At 41.0% G+C, this 15,719-nt stretch overlaps 1 non-coding gene across 1 annotated transcript; it reads right to left on the minus strand.

Moving 5' to 3' along the window:
- Positions 1-7,101: 7,101 nt before the first annotated feature.
- LOC141636339 (small nucleolar RNA R71) lies at positions 7,102-7,208 on the minus strand. Its single transcript, XR_012540958.1, has one exon. It is a non-coding gene; the product is annotated as a small nucleolar RNA R71 (small nucleolar RNA).
- Positions 7,209-15,719: the final 8,511 nt, after the last annotated feature.

The raw sequence follows: 15,719 nt of genomic DNA on the forward strand, positions 1-15,719 counted from the left end.
CATCATTATTAAAAAATAAGAAGACGACGGTTCAAGGAAGTAACCGCGTTACTTATTAGTAAGAGGACGGTTATATTGACCAACCATAATTGTTATTTTTATAACAAGGACGGGTCTATTATTCAACCGTCTTATTTATGTATTCACTAATAGCGCGAAATTAATTGGTTGGTATAAGACGGTTCCGTCCCGAACCGTACTCTAAGAGGCGTCCTCTTAGCCTAAAATTGTAGTAGTCATGCTATATATATTCCCTCTCTACGAGTATCATCTGAGTAGAGGGCGTCCGGTGCCAGATGGGTTGCCACGTCCCTCATTTTACCGGTACCCAGAGGGTGAATACCCTAAGCTTGAGAGCGAGGAGAAAACGGCCGAGAGAGAGGAGAGGATTATAGATGACCTTGATGAAGGAGTTCGTTCTAGGAGGAGGAGTGAGGAGGAGGAGGACCCTTCCTTTCAGGTGGCTGATGAGGAGGGAGTTGGCGAGTAGCTGCTGGCTACTTACTTCCCTAGTTTGCTGGCTGGTTTGGGGAAGCTATACATTGTAAGTGTTATTGCTCTTTATTCTTTTTATCTCCTTTAGTTTAGTTCATTTATATTGCATTTGAGTTTATGTTTCCCTTTCCCTATTATTCTGCTGGAGTGTGTGCTGGAGGACAATGAGGGCATTGTCCATTTAGGTTTGTGGAGGATAATGTGTACTTTGAGTCTACATTTGCATTTGTTTTTCATTCACGTTTATTGCATTTTAGCTTGCATTGTTATTTAATTCTTAAATAAAAAAAAAATCAAAAAAATACACGTTTATTTTTGCATTTAGGTTGAGTCGGAATGGAGTTTTTCAGTGATGACATTGCAATGTAAATAGTCAATTTTCTTAAGCCTTGCATAAATTACTACTTTTTAGCAAAATCTTTACATTTCACGAATTTTTGTTTTGAAATTTAGTTGAACGAATAGACTTGACTTAAAATTTTGGCAATTTACTTATAAATTCTAAGTTAGAGCTTTATAAAACTGGTGTCATCCATGACCAGTTTCATGTAGGTTTGTGAGTAGTTACTCCTTGTATGGCATGTAATATCAAATGCATAAGTATGAATTTCAATTGCTTTTTGCCTTCATAGATTCGGGTTAGTGGCCGGTATCACATGTAGGAGAGTGCTTGCAATTCCCTTTTATTTCGTTTCTACCCTTAAGCTCCACGTAGCCAAAAATAGCCTATTTTGACCCCCTTGAACTACATTCCAAATATTAAGCCTATCCTAGTCAAGCTAGTGTAGTAGTTACTGGTTTAGGTATGTTTTATTGCTATTTTGGTTCACATTAGATATAGTAGGAAGAATAAATGAAAAGAGAAGGAAGAATTGAAAAAGAAATTCGGAAAAAAAATGAAAAAAAAGAGAAAAAAAAAGAGAAAACCGAAACGAAAAAAAGAAAAGAAAGAAAAAAAATGAAAAAACAATTTGAATAATATCGGTTTTACTCCTATGCTCTAATTTAATCTTATGAGGAGTTTTTTATATTTTGTTTAGTGAGTTTTATGCCAAATAAAGGCATTGTGTTTAATTTTGGAGTTGGATTAGAATTGGATATGGTTTATTTGGTTTTGTTAGGATACTAGCTTGGCTTATACCCTCTCATTCCCAAAATTTTTTGCCTCTTCTTACCCATTACCTCACTTTTCCAAACTATTGTATGTACTCGACATTTGATAGGACCTTGATCGGATGGAATGTATGTGCACGGTAGCTAGAATTGTCTATCATACTAGATTGGATGCATGTTTATGTCGGTCGTAGTATAGGTGAGCGACTATATTTTTCTTCCTCTCTCTTACATTTATACGCTTTCCCTTTGCTTCATTGAGAGAGAGTGACCCGTGAGAGTCCATTTTTGAAAGTCTTTAAAGGTCGAAGGTTCAACTATTTCTAAAACAGTTATAAATTCGTTTGCTTTGACGCATGGCTAATAGTTGCTAATTTTCATGCATTAAATGGTTTAAGTAGACGATTTGGAGCTAGCTCTGAGTTTTTCTCCTTTCCACTTGTCTCTAGTTTAGTTCCATACAGTTTGCTTGGAGACAAGAAAATGTTTGGTTTGGGGAAGTTTGATGCGTGCTATTTATATAGACTTTTTGTACTTATTTTGCACGCATTTCTATGCGATCCCTGTAGTTTTAGGCTACGAAATGCCCCGAATGGTCTACTTTGGTTTGTTTGGCGTTAATTGCAGGAATGAAGTCGAAAAGAGCAAAACTGAGCTTGGAACTGCCCCTATAGCTTGCATTTAGAAGATGGATTGAATTGGAGCGGAAATACTTTTGCCTTGGGATGCGTGAAGTTGTCTTGGAAGCTAATCAACGTCCTATGTGCTGATACAGTGGTAGCTAACTCGATTAAGCATGTTGACTGACTTAATTGCTCGATCAAATCCTTTTTGGTGCTCAAGACTTCTCGATCGAACTCCTACTATGCTCGATCGAGAAGAAGTGTTTATGGCGTTCCTCGATCGAGTAGGTGCTATGCTCGATCGAGAAGAAGTGTTTATGACGTTCCTCGATCGAGTAGTTTCAACTTACTCGATCGAACAACTAGTGGTCTGACGCAAGATTTTATTGCGTGATCTTATTTATTTATTTTATTAGTTATCGTATTTAGTTAATAAATATCTCTGTTATATAAATAAGAGAGACCTAATTAGGTTAAGGGGATTCATTGAGTTTATTATCGGTTTTGCATCGAGATTATGAGACTCTTGTTTGACGCTTGCCTTTCTATTTCCCGGATCTTATTTTGTGTAATTCCTTACTCTCTTCTTATTCAATTTAATTCGTAGTATTAATTCCCATTTGCAACCTTTATTTCTCTTCTCTTAATTACTGTTTAGGATATTAGAATTAATATTTAGTTTATGCAATTTTTGTTAATTCATCTTTAAATCATGTCAAATCTAGTTCTATCTATTGTTATTAGTTTTATTACCGTTATGAGCAGTTAAATTCCAATTGCTAGCAATAGGGAAGTCATGATAGTAAAATAATGACGCTATAATTAGATTTAGGAGGTTTTAATGTGAGAATTGTTTTATAGCAATATTACAGTAATTATTTAGTTGAGTGCATACGACTATTTTATTTAATCCGGTTAAATTCAGACCTAGATCGGTAGATTGGAATGAATAGACCTGTTATGAACAATAAATTACCCTAATCAGAGTGGAAGCTATTTAGGATGAATCTAGGACGGATAGCGGACCGGGAGGACCTTTCCACTACCCTTCTCACTACAAACCGGCTGACCTTACCTTTAGCTGAATTGCGTAATATCTTGGTGAACCAACCTCCTAGCATCTTTCTCCCTATTTGATCACAGTGTTTTTCATACTTGCCAGTTTTAATTGATTTTCCTATTATTGTTTTAATTTTAGTTCATTTAGTTTAGTTAAATAAAATCAACCAAAAACCCACAATTTGTGACCTTAAACAGACTAGATAACTAGTAGATAGCGACTGCCTCCCTGTGGATGCGATACCTAGCTTACCTCTACTACATAAGTTTAGGCCGTTTATGTTTTATTTTTGATAGGTTGCGACAATCCTCATCACATGGTCATCAATCTGTACGCCCCATGGCCAACAACGCCTTCAACCTGGTATGGTCCTTCCCACTTATAGGCGAATTTGCCTGCCTTTCGGTTTTTGGTGTTTCGAAACACTTCACGGAGAACCAGGTCTCCTACCTCCAGAAGCCTGATTTTTACGTTCTTGTTGTAGCTCTTGGCGACTGCCTGCTTGTAGGCAGCCAAACGTATCTTCGCGCTTGCTCGCAGCTCGTCTACCGTGTCCAGGCTCCTGATCATCTCTACACTGTTTAGTTCCCCTGTCATGCATCCATACCTGTGAGTTGGAACTAGAACTTCTGATGGAATCATCGCCTCTACTCCAAACACCAGGCTAAAGGGTGTTTGGCCTGTCGCTGTCTTTGGTGTGGTTCTGTCTGACCACAGCACTAGTGGCTACTCATTTGCCGACTTTCCTCCTAACTCCTCCAACCTCCTCCTCAAATTTTCCATAATGATTTTATTGCTGGATTCAGTTTGCCTTTTGGACTTTTGAGTCCTAGGCGTTGACTTTTTCAGTGAGATGTTCCACCTAGCACAGTACCCCTCCACGTCGTTCAACACGAATTGTGATCCGTTGTCACATATGATTTCTGATGGGATACCAAACCTGCAGAGGATGTTACGTTTGATAAAAGAGATGACTTGCTTAGCTTTTACCTCAGTGATTGCTTCCGCCTTTATCCATTTGAAAAAATAATCTGTCATTGCTAGCATCCATAGTCTATTTCCTGGAGCCCTAGGCAGAGGGCCGATGATATCCATTCCCCATGTCATGAAGGGCCATGGGGAAATGATTGGATGTAAAGGTTCTGCTGGTTGGCGGATCATTGGTGCTAACCTCTGGCAAGTGTCACACTTTCGAGCGTATTATACTGAATCTGCCATCAATGTAGGCCAGAAGTAGCCTTGTCTGAGAGCTTTGTTTGACAGAATCCTGCCCCCTGCGTGGTCTCCACATTCGCCACTGTGGAGGGCTTGTAATACGGCCTGTGCCTCTTTCTTATCCAGGCACCATAAGTAAGGTCCTGCTAGTGATTTTTGGAAAATCACATTGTCAATCAGTATAAATCTGGAGGCTTTCATTTTGAAACCCCTTACCTCACTTTTGTCATCTGGCAGCTTGCCGTCTTTCGGCCAATCTAAGTAAGGCATACGCCAGTCTGGATCAGTTGACTGGCCATCTGTGTTTAATAAAACTGCTGCTTCGTTATCCACGTCCTGCTGGTCATCCAGCTCCCCTCTGTCCATTTTCTCCGCTCTTTGGATTGATGGCTCCAATACGTGCGCGATGGGTATGTTGGCCAGCTCTATCGGTTTGAAAGTTTCCCCTGATACGTGCAATTTATATAGACTTTTTAGCCTCTTATTGCACGTATTTTTATGCCTTTTGTATCGCTTTGTATTGTAAAATGCCCCGAATTGGCTACTTTGGTTTATTTTGTCTTAATTGCAGAAATGGACCCGAAAGTAGCGGAATTGACCCTTATTCGTCCCATTTAGCATGCATTGTAAGGAGATGGAGATTTTAGAGCAAGAGTTATACCTTGGAGTGCGTGAAGGGAGGTCATATGAAGCTGTCAAGACGTATTTGTGGCTATTGCAATGGATTTTCACTCGATCGAGTGGAATTATGAGTCGATCGAGTGGTTTGGCTGGAACAGGAGGTCGATTGAGTGGTTCCTTTTACTCGATCGATATGTGCTTTATTGGAGTTACTTGATCGAGAGCCTGAAGTGCTCGATCGAGTACAATTGCTGGAGAAGACCTCGATCGAGTAGTCTGAAAGTACTCGATCGAGGGGTTTGTTAGTTTACACGGGTTTTAGTAATCCGTGATAGATTTATTTATGTTAATTAGCGCTCCCCTATATAAAGGAGACGTAATTAGGTTATTAGGGACTTCTGATCACTTCTTTTACTCTTAAATTTTCTGTTTAATCTCCCTTAATCACTTTTACTACTTAATTCCTTGCCTTTGCTCTTTGGTGGATTGTTCTCTACGCCGGATTCTTTTAGATTGTAATCATTCCTCTTATCTTAATCTCAATACTTTGTTTACATTAATTTCTTGTTCTTTCATTATTACTCTTGTCCTTGTTATATTTTATGCTCGATTGTCATCTTTTCATTATGTCTTATATTAGCATGCCTTTTGTTATTATTGTTGATTACACTAAAAACATGAGTAGCTAATTCTCTTTATGTTAGGACTAGGGGATCCATGGTAGAATTTTGGCGATGTAGTGAATAGACTAGACGATTTACATGTGGGAATCTGTCACCGTAGCAAAATAATTGTAACATGTTTAATCGAGTGCACGCTTCTAAATAACTTTAATCTAGTTAATTCACCCCTGGATCGAAAGATTGGGGAGAACAGACCTGCTATGAATAGTAGACTACCTAATGAGGGCGAAAGTTAAGTTAGTAGTAGTCTAGGGTGGATAGCGGACCGAGAGGACCTTTCCATTGCCCTTCTCACAGTAAATTGTCTAGGCTATTTGCAACTGAGTTGATAGACTGCCATGGTGAACCGAAATCCTGACATACTCTCTTTTATCTGATCACTTTTATCACATTTTCTCGCTTTACCGCTCTTACTTTATTTCTCTTGCCTTTGGCCTTCAGTAGTTTAGAAAACCAAACTAAAACCCCCATTTGTGACCTAGATAGACGGACTTTCTGATAGATACCATGCCTCCCCGTGGAGATCGACCCTACTTATCACTAGCTTCCGTTAGTATATTTAGGTATTTATTTTTTGTACATAAATGACCGTATCAAATTTTGGCGCCTTTGCCGGGGAGGCAATAGCCATGTCTGTCTTATTTGTTTCGTTTGTCTCTTTTCGTCTCAGGGAATTTTTATTCTTGAGACAGTTCTCACTTATTTCTTTCAGTGTTGTGTATGCCCAGGTCTAACAGGTCAGAATTAGTTCCTGCTGATCCTGAGTCCGAGAGATCATTTCGGCATAGACTCCGACTGCAAAGAAAGATTCGAAAGGAAGACTTGAGTACTTTTGAACCCGAGCTACAATATTTTCTTTTCGCAGAAGACTCGTCTTTTGAAAAAGACAACTCTATTTCTGCTATCAAGCCAGTAAAGATGCCTAACATTGCGAGTCACTCAGAGCCCACAACTGGCTCGATTCCTAAAGGTTTCAAGTTTGCGACCGAGAATGGTAATACTTTCGACATTAGACCGTCCTATATTAATTTAGTCGAACGGAACCTGTTTTGGGGTGTGGCGGGTGAAGATCCACGAAAACATATGGAGGTCTTTACTGACTATTGCTTTACCATCCCGCCACTAAGGGAGTGACCCAGGATAAGATAAAGGAAGTCATGTTTCCTTTTTCTTTGACCGACAGAGCCAGGGAGTGGCTCACTGATCTTGATCGTACTGCAGCCGGTATCACCAACAGGGAGACTCTTGCCCTTGCCTTTATAAAAGGTAATTTCCTCCACAACGTAGCAATCAGCTGAGAGGAAAAATTACATGTTTCAAGCAGGCACCAAATGAGAATTTTTATGAAGCATGGTGTCGTTTCAAGAAGTTGGTGCGGTCTCTTCCTCACCATGGCTTTGATCAGTGGTTTTTATGCAACCAGTTCTACAATGGGTTGTATGATGACAACCGTGCTATATTGGATGCCTCATCTAATGGGCGATTTCAGAAGAACAATGATGATGACAAGGGATGGGGAATTATTGAGGAAATGGCTACCCATTGTGTTGAGTATGGGAACCCGAGAGATGGTATTCGAACAGTTAATTCACTTGATAATGCTGTAGTGGCTCCAGCTGGAAGCCATGAATGCCCGTTTTGATAAGTTAGAATTACAAGCTGCTGGTGATCAACAAACGGTTCACTTGTTGACTAGACAAGAAGCCTTTACTTGTGAGAGATGTGGGAGCAATGACGGTCACACTGCCATTGACTGTCTAATAGAGAAGGAGCAAGTCCTTGCCTTTCACCAATTTGAGGTGGACCAGTCAAAATGTGCTTAATCCTACTCCTCCTCCGCAGCAACAACAAGCTTATGTCCCTCCTCATAAAGCTCAACAAGGCTTTCAAAAGCCTCCATCCTTTCCACCGTCGCATTAAAGAGCTTCCTCTAGTGGAGTTAGTGAGTTAGCTGAGTTGAAGTCGATGATCCAATCATTGACTAAGCAGATGCTGATGAGTGACCAACAGAAAGAAGCATCAACTAAGTCACTCGAGACCTAAGTTGCCCAATTCGCCGCTAGCCAGTCCACGAGAAAGCCGGGTCATTTACCGTCTCAATCTGAGAAGAATCCGCATGAGACGATAAATTTGATTAACTTGCGAAGTGGTCTTTCTTATGAAGGACCCAAATTGTCAACTGTTGAGGACATATCAGACCCGGAGGATGTCATTGCTGACGATAAACAGTCGTCCATTGCTGAAAACGTTGTTAATCCAAAGAAAATAATCGATCGACTGATTTCAGGTGGTCAATCGAGTAGAATTGCTGAAGATAATGCTCGGTCGAGTGGAATTATGCGACGATCGAGTAAAGTGGATATTCGAGGATTCGATCGAGAAGGTGAAACTGCTCGATCGAGTGAAATTTCTGGGAATAGTGTTTGATCGAGTGAAATCTTACCTCGATCGAACAATGCTGATAATGAAGGATTCGTTCGAGCAGCTGAAAGTGCTCGACCGAGTGATAAACTTGCTGAAAGACCTCCATCGAGAGGTAAAAAGGATCGATTGAGTAAGAATGAATTTGAACCCGTCGAGACTTTGGAAGAAAAGAATAAAGGGCTCAAAATTCCTATCACGGTGCCCTTTCCAAGGCGATTACAGAACAACAAGGCTAACCAACAGTTCGGGAAATTTGCTGAGCTCCTGAAAATCCTTCATGTCAACGTTCTATTCGCCGAATTGCTTACTTAGGTACCCTCTTATATGAAATTCATGAAATAAATCTTATCGCGTAAGAGGCATGTAAATGACCATGAAACGGTAGCTTTAACTGAAGTAGGGACTGCCTTAGTTCAGAATAAGACACCGCCTAAACAGTCAGACCCGGTTAGCTTTTCAATTCCTTGTCTTATAGGGACCCATTTGATTGATAACGCGCTTTGTGATCTAGGTGCTAGCGTGAGTGTCTTACCTTTGTCTCTTGCTAAGAGACTCGGTTTGACCAAATTTAACTGCACTAATATGACCGTTCAGATGGCCGACCGTAGTATATCACGACCAGTAGGAGTTATAGAGGACATACCTGTCAAAATCGGGAGATTTTTTAGTCCCGTAGACTTTGTGGTTGTTGACATCCCCGAGGACACTCACACCCCTATCATTTTAGGGCGACCATTTTTATTTACTACTCTTGCAGTAATTGATGTCGGAGGGAAGACTCTTACATTTCAGGTAGGAGACGAGGAGCTTATATTTCATCAGTCTAAATCTCGTAAGACTCTCATGAAAGTTCAACCTTGCAATGCCCTATCCTCTATTGACTCAGATACAGACACTCCAGCTGAGAACATTGAATTTTGTGCTGCTATTATAACCCCTCCGCCTCAGACTGAGAGCGAAAAGGAGGACCATTCTACTGTTTTCCTTGCTGTAGGTACAGAAAGAGTGGATGCTGGAGATGCTGATGGTCAAAGTACAGTTAAAGTCAGTCAAAGTGATGGAGATGCCAATGCAGATGGGAATGTCAAGAAGAAGAAGAAAATTAGGGCGTATGTGGATGCCAACTATTCTCTTTCAATCAGTTAGAGCTCAAACTCATGGCGATCGAAGAGGATGGTCCGAGATGCTGAAGGGACTTCCTCCAGTCAGAAGCCCTCTTGCGGGCTACTAAAATGTTTTGGAAGATGAGCGGGGAATGCCCCGTTGTATTAATTTGTAATTTAGAATTTCCGTTAAGACTTTTTAATTGCGTTTTTAGACTTTTAGTCAATAGTTTAGTTAGTTTTAGTAAGAACCGACTATAGACTGCATGTTTTTGTGATTTGATATTTGTGGGAATTGTTTTGCGTGTTTCTATGCAGGTTTTGGGAAGACAAGTCGCATTGGGACGTGTTCCATAGGAAAACAACTCGATCGAGTACTATTTGTACTCGATCAAGAGGAATGCCCTGTAAAATTGTTCGATCGAGTGGTTTCACACACTCGATCGAAATGTCAAAATAGAGGAAAACTCGATCGAGAAGAATTTTGTTCGATCGAGCAGAGTTGATGTTAAAGTCCTCGATCGAGTGGTTTTAAATCACTCGATCGAGTGAATGCGCTTATAATACATATGAAGACTTCTTTTCTTCTTCTATTTTTCATTCTAACTTATTTCTTCCTCTCTTGTGCGATATTTTGTGCGAAAAAAAACCCCAAAATTCTCCCTTAATCTTCCCCTAATACCAAATCAATCACCCACATTATTTTCCTTGTGCATTTTTCGACATTAGCCCCCTAATTTACCCTTAAAATTCGTCCTTGTTGCTTTCAATTCGAGTAATTAGGGTTTTGTCGGGTTTTTGGTTGAAATCCGTCTTTTGCTTAGATTTTTGTCGATTTCTTGTTATTTCTTGTGGGTTAATCATCAAGTAAGTAATTCCCTTTATTCCTTTGTTGATTAATTGCTTTTGTTCGACATAATTGAAAGATTAGGGTTTGGTTTTTTCGAAATTTTTCGAAATAATTGGGGATTTCGTATTTCCTTGTTTAATTGATTAATTTCCTCCCTTACTTGATTGATTAGGATGGATAGTAGCACATTACCTTCGACTAGCTCGACTGTTGCCCCATCCTTGACTGAGACGGTGGTCCCTACTGTTACCATCGTCACCTCTACGATTAGTCTTCTTTGTTTTTTTCTTGTCTCTCTTGGTACTACTCTTTTGCCTCTACTATTTCGCATTAATCTTGTTGCTAGCTCGTGGCCATCCATCGCATCTACAGTGTACCGTCTCTTCTACGGTGACTACCCCTGCTACGTCGTCACCAGCTGTCACAGTTGCTTTCCGGGCTGCCCTAGTACCTCGCCCCGCTACTGGACGGGCTTCTTCTTCCGGTACTGGAGGGCGTGGATGGGGCCGAGGACGAGGCACACCTGCAGCCGGACGTGTCACGTTCTGTGCTGATGAGTCTCTTGACCCGCATCCTGACTACCCAGAGGTATGTTTCATTAATGTTATTCATCCTACCCGTTTCTTTGACTTAGAGAGCTATGACTTTGCTTCGACCAAATTTTTGTGCCGGAAATCGCTTGAGATGTTAGGTATTTATGAGCTTGTAGTTGAGATTTTGAATGGGACGGGGATTTCTGGACTGATTATCATGAGTGCCACGACCTATAAGGAGCTGACCCTCGAGTTTTTCAGCTCCTTCACATTTTCTGCAGCTGCCTACGCCACTGACTAGGGTAGCTCGTGTGTTTCCTTCCGGTTGTTTAACCGGACTACAACCTGGACCCTAGCTGAGTTTATAGTAGGTTAGGACTGTCCTCCCACGGTGAGTCGGACCCTCCTAGGAAGGTCCTGCGTATTCATTGGAGGACTTTGGCACATACAGCCTTTGAGGAGCGCAGACTCGCGCATGTCCACCTCCCTCCGGCCCGTTTCTTTTTGCGTCTCATTGGTAGGACGATTTTCGGCAGTAAAGAGCCCAACAACATTAACAATGTCGAGTTGTCAATTCTCGGGGGCTATCTAAACATTGATAGCGAGGGCCCCTTTGTTCTTAACATTGCTTATTTGACTGCTCATTATTTTAACACTGTTGGGAAGAAGAAGTCGGGCACCATTGTCTGCGGTGGCATAACTACCTTTCTTGCCCGTTCTATCTTCTCTGTCTTCCCTCGTGAGTTGGCACAGGTCGATACTGATAGGTACCTAGATATTCCTTCCATGCTGTCTATGTTTTGGCTAGCTTCTGACCAGCGGACTTGGAAGATTTGTGGTTCCTTGTCCGAGACCTTACCTTGCACCACCCTACCCCGTCTTGTACCTTTACCTACTGTTAGGGGTTGGATACCTTCACCTTTGCCCTTCTACCACCTTCCACTCACTCCACCTACCACTACTTCCGCTGCTAAGAAGCGGAAGAGACCTGAGACTGGACAGGGATCCACACAGACCACTGAGGCTGGGCAGTCTTCGACGCCCACGCCTTAACCGATCCATATTCCCACTCATACTCCTGCACAGCTGGTCTACCCGGCTAATTTTATTCCTCTTCCACCTTTTGAGGCGACCGAGGTCATTGACCAAGGGCGCCGTGACGGTTTGATTCTCGAGCTTCTTACCAGGCAGGCTCGTATGGAGCGGGACATTGCACTTACCTTGTTCCCTCTATACGAGTATCACATGAGACGAGGACGCCCCGTTCCTGAGGGTTGGCCATACCCTTCTTTCTACCGGTACCCGGCGGAGGGGTACCCACAGCCAGCGAGCGAGGCGGACACCGCTGAGGAGGAGGAGAGAGTCCAAGCTGAGGAGGGGAGGAGGAGGGAGCAGGAGCGTGATCCCGACTTCGTGGTGGTAGAGAAGGAGGAGAAGGGCGACGAGTAACTGCTAGTCTACTCACTTCCCCGGTTTTGTGGCTGGTTTGGGGAAGTTCGTCATTTTGTATGTATTTCTTGCTCTTTTATTTATTTATGTCTTCTTTTTATTATTGTTTTTCATTCATTTATTGGCTGTATATATCCCTTTCCCATTATATATCTGCTGGTGTATGCTGGAGGACAACGAGGGCGTTGTCCGTTTTGGTTTGGGGAGGGTAATGCATCCTTTGAGTCTGCGTTTTGCATTTTTTTTTGCATTCACGTTTACTTTTCTGTTTGCATTGCATTTATTTTCAAAAAAATCAATAGAAAATTCAAAAAAAATTCAAAAAATTCAAACAAATTTCACGTTTCATTTTGCATATAGGTTGAGTAAGAACGGTAGATTTCCATGATGAAATTGCACTTTAACTTGTCTTATCACTTAAGCCTTGCATCTAATTGACATTTATTAGTTTAGTCATGCGCATATCTACGAGTTAATGTCAAAAATACAGCTGACTGTGTAGACTTGACCTGATAAATTGGCAACCTACTTTACAATTTCTGAGTTTTAGAGCCATATAACTGGTGTCATTCATGACCAGTTCATGTAGGAATTGAGAGTAGTACTCCTTGCATATTATGTTCATCACTTTTGCACATTTATGAAGTTCGATTGCTTGTCGCTTGCGTACATTCGGGTTTGTGGTCGGTGTCAGATGCAGGGAGGTGCTTACAATTTCCCCCTTTTTTTCATTTTCACCCATTTAGCTCCACATTAGCCAAAATAGCCTTTTGACCCATTAGCTACACCCAAATTAAGCCTGCCTATCAAGCTAGTTTATTGTAATTTTTGTGGTATATTTTTATTGCTGCTAGTTGGTTTGTTCTCATTTATATGGAGTTGGTAGAAAAAGAAAGAACGTGGGCAGGAAAATGAGAAAAGCATGGAAAAGGATGAAAAATGCAAAAAAAAAAGAGAAAAAGAAAATGAAAAAAACAAAAAAAACGTGAACAGTGGAAGGAAGAAAGAAAAGAAGAAAAAAAAGGAGAATTTTAAATAGAAATTAGACCTTGTTAAAAAAGGGAAGTTTGTGACGGTCTACTCCTCCATTCTTATTTATATGTTTTGAGGAGATAATGAGTTGCGTGCCAAAGAAGGGCACTTGTGCTTTATTTTCTAGACAGCTGAGATTCAAATGGTCTTCTATGGTCCTGTTTAGGTGCTAGCTTTACGCTTTACCTCCACATTTCCATAATCTGTTTTGCCTTTTCTTACCTATAACCTCACTTTCCCATATTATTTGTAAGCCCTCGGCTGTGACGGACATTGTTGGTTGGAATTTTTGTATAGTACTTGAATCGTCTATCATTTTTGTTGCATTCATGTTATGTAGGTCGCAGTTTAGGTGAGTGACTGTTTTCTCCTTCTCTCTTACACATATAATTTCACCCTTTGCTTCATGAGAGAAGAGTGACCGGCGAGAGTCCGATTTTGATGGTCTTGCAAGGTCGACAGGTCAGCTTATTTATAGACATCATACAAGTCGTTTGCTTATTTACTGCTGTAGCTATGACTGTTGATTTCTGATTGCATTAAATTGATTTAAGTGGACAAGTTATAGTTAGCTCTGAGTTTTCATATCCGTTCCATTAGTTTGCATTTAGTTTACTCGAGGACGAGTAAAGGTTTGGTTTGGGGAGATTTGATAAGTGCAATTTATATAGACTTTTTAGCCTCTTATTGCACGCATTTCTATGCCTTTTTGTATCACTTTGTATTGCAAAATGCCCCGAATTGGCTACTTTGGTTTGTTTTGTCTTAATCGCAGAAATGGACCCGAAAGTAGCGGAATAGACCCTTATTCGTCCCATTTAGCATGCATTGTAAGGAGATAGGAATTTTGGAGGAAGAGTCGTACCTCGAAGTGCATGAAGGGTGGTCAAAAGAAGCTGTCACTATGAGTTGAAGGCTGATCTCAGTGGAAATCACTTGATCGAGATGTTCTGGGAGTCGATCGAGTGGTTTGGCAGATATTAGAGGTCGATCTAGTGGTTTTTTTTACTCGATCGAAATGAACTTTTATGGAGTTACTCGATCGAGAGCCTAAAGTGCTCGATCGAGTAGATTTTCTGGAGAAGACCTCGGTCGAGTAGTCTGAAAGTACTCGATCGAGCGGATTGCTATTTTACACGGGTTTTAGTAATCTGTGATAGGTTTATTTTAGTTAATTTTCGCTCCCCTATATAAAGGGAGTCGTGATTAGGTTAATAAATATACTTCTACATTTCTAGAACGTTGCTTAATTACGTTCTTGCTCTCTTTTGACTCCTGAAACTTTTCTCCCTCTTTTCTCTCGGATTTGGATTATAATCATTCTTTCCCCTTTAATCTAAACGTAATTTGCTTTCATTAATTATTCCTCTATTCTTGTTTATGCTTAATTATCATCTCTTCGTTATGTCTATTGTTAGCATGCTTATTGTTGTTATTGTTGATTGCCCTAAGAACATGAGTAGCTAATTTTCTTTATGTTAGGATTAGGGGATCTATGGTAGAATTGTGACGATGTAATAAATAGACTAGATGATTTACATGTGAGAATCTGTCCCTATAGCAATATAACTGTAACACCTATTTAGCTGAGTGCACGCTTCTAAATAACATTAATTTGGTTAACTTTGTTCCTGGATCGGAAGATTGGAATAAACAGACCTGTTATGAACAGTAGACTACCTTAATGAGGACGAAAGTTAAGTTAGTGGAATTCTAGGGTGGATAGCAGACTGGAAGGACCTTTCCCATGCCCTTCTCACAGTAGATTGTCTAGGCTATTTGCAACTAAGTCGATGGACTACCATGGTGAACCGAAATCCTGACATACTCTCTTTTATGTGATCACTTTTATCATATTTTCTCGCTTTACTGCTCTTAATTTATTTCTCCTGCCCTTAAACCTTTAGTAGTTTAGAAAACCAAACTAAAACCCCCATTTGTGACCTAGATAGATGGGCTTTCAGATAGATACCTTGCCTCCCTGTGGAGATCGACCCTACTTATCACTGGCCTCCGTTAGTATATTTAGGTATTTATTTTTGGTACAGAAACGACCGTATTAGCCCGCCTAGCTTGAAATTCCTCTTCGGAATAGATCTTCAATGGATCTACAACGGCGACGGCCTTCGGTCTCTTGCAACACCCCATACTCGGTCTAAGACAACCCCATACATAGCCCACTACCCCTTTGGGACCCGAGCTTCTCCTCTTTGGTTGCCTCATTACATCCGGGCTAACATCATTGACTAAGTCATCAAAGAATGCACGGTTGGCCTTGCCGACCTCTCTATACTTCAAGTCGACGACCTCGTCCTTACGAGATTTGGATCTTTCCTCCAAGGTTTGAGCTCTTGACCACTTGACATAAGCGGGAGTTACTCATGTCGTGGCAACGGGGTTTGGTACCTCGCAAATCGGCCGAGTGGCCCACCATCTTTCGAAGACCTGCACAAGCTCGGAGTTTCGAAAAACACTTTCTTGGACGAGAGTATCTTGAGAGGGCATCTTTTGTTGACGC

The sequence above is a fragment of the Silene latifolia genome, chromosome Y, assembly GCF_048544455.1.
Source record: "Silene latifolia isolate original U9 population chromosome Y, ASM4854445v1, whole genome shotgun sequence".
Lineage (NCBI taxonomy): Eukaryota > Viridiplantae > Streptophyta > Magnoliopsida > Caryophyllales > Caryophyllaceae > Silene > Silene latifolia.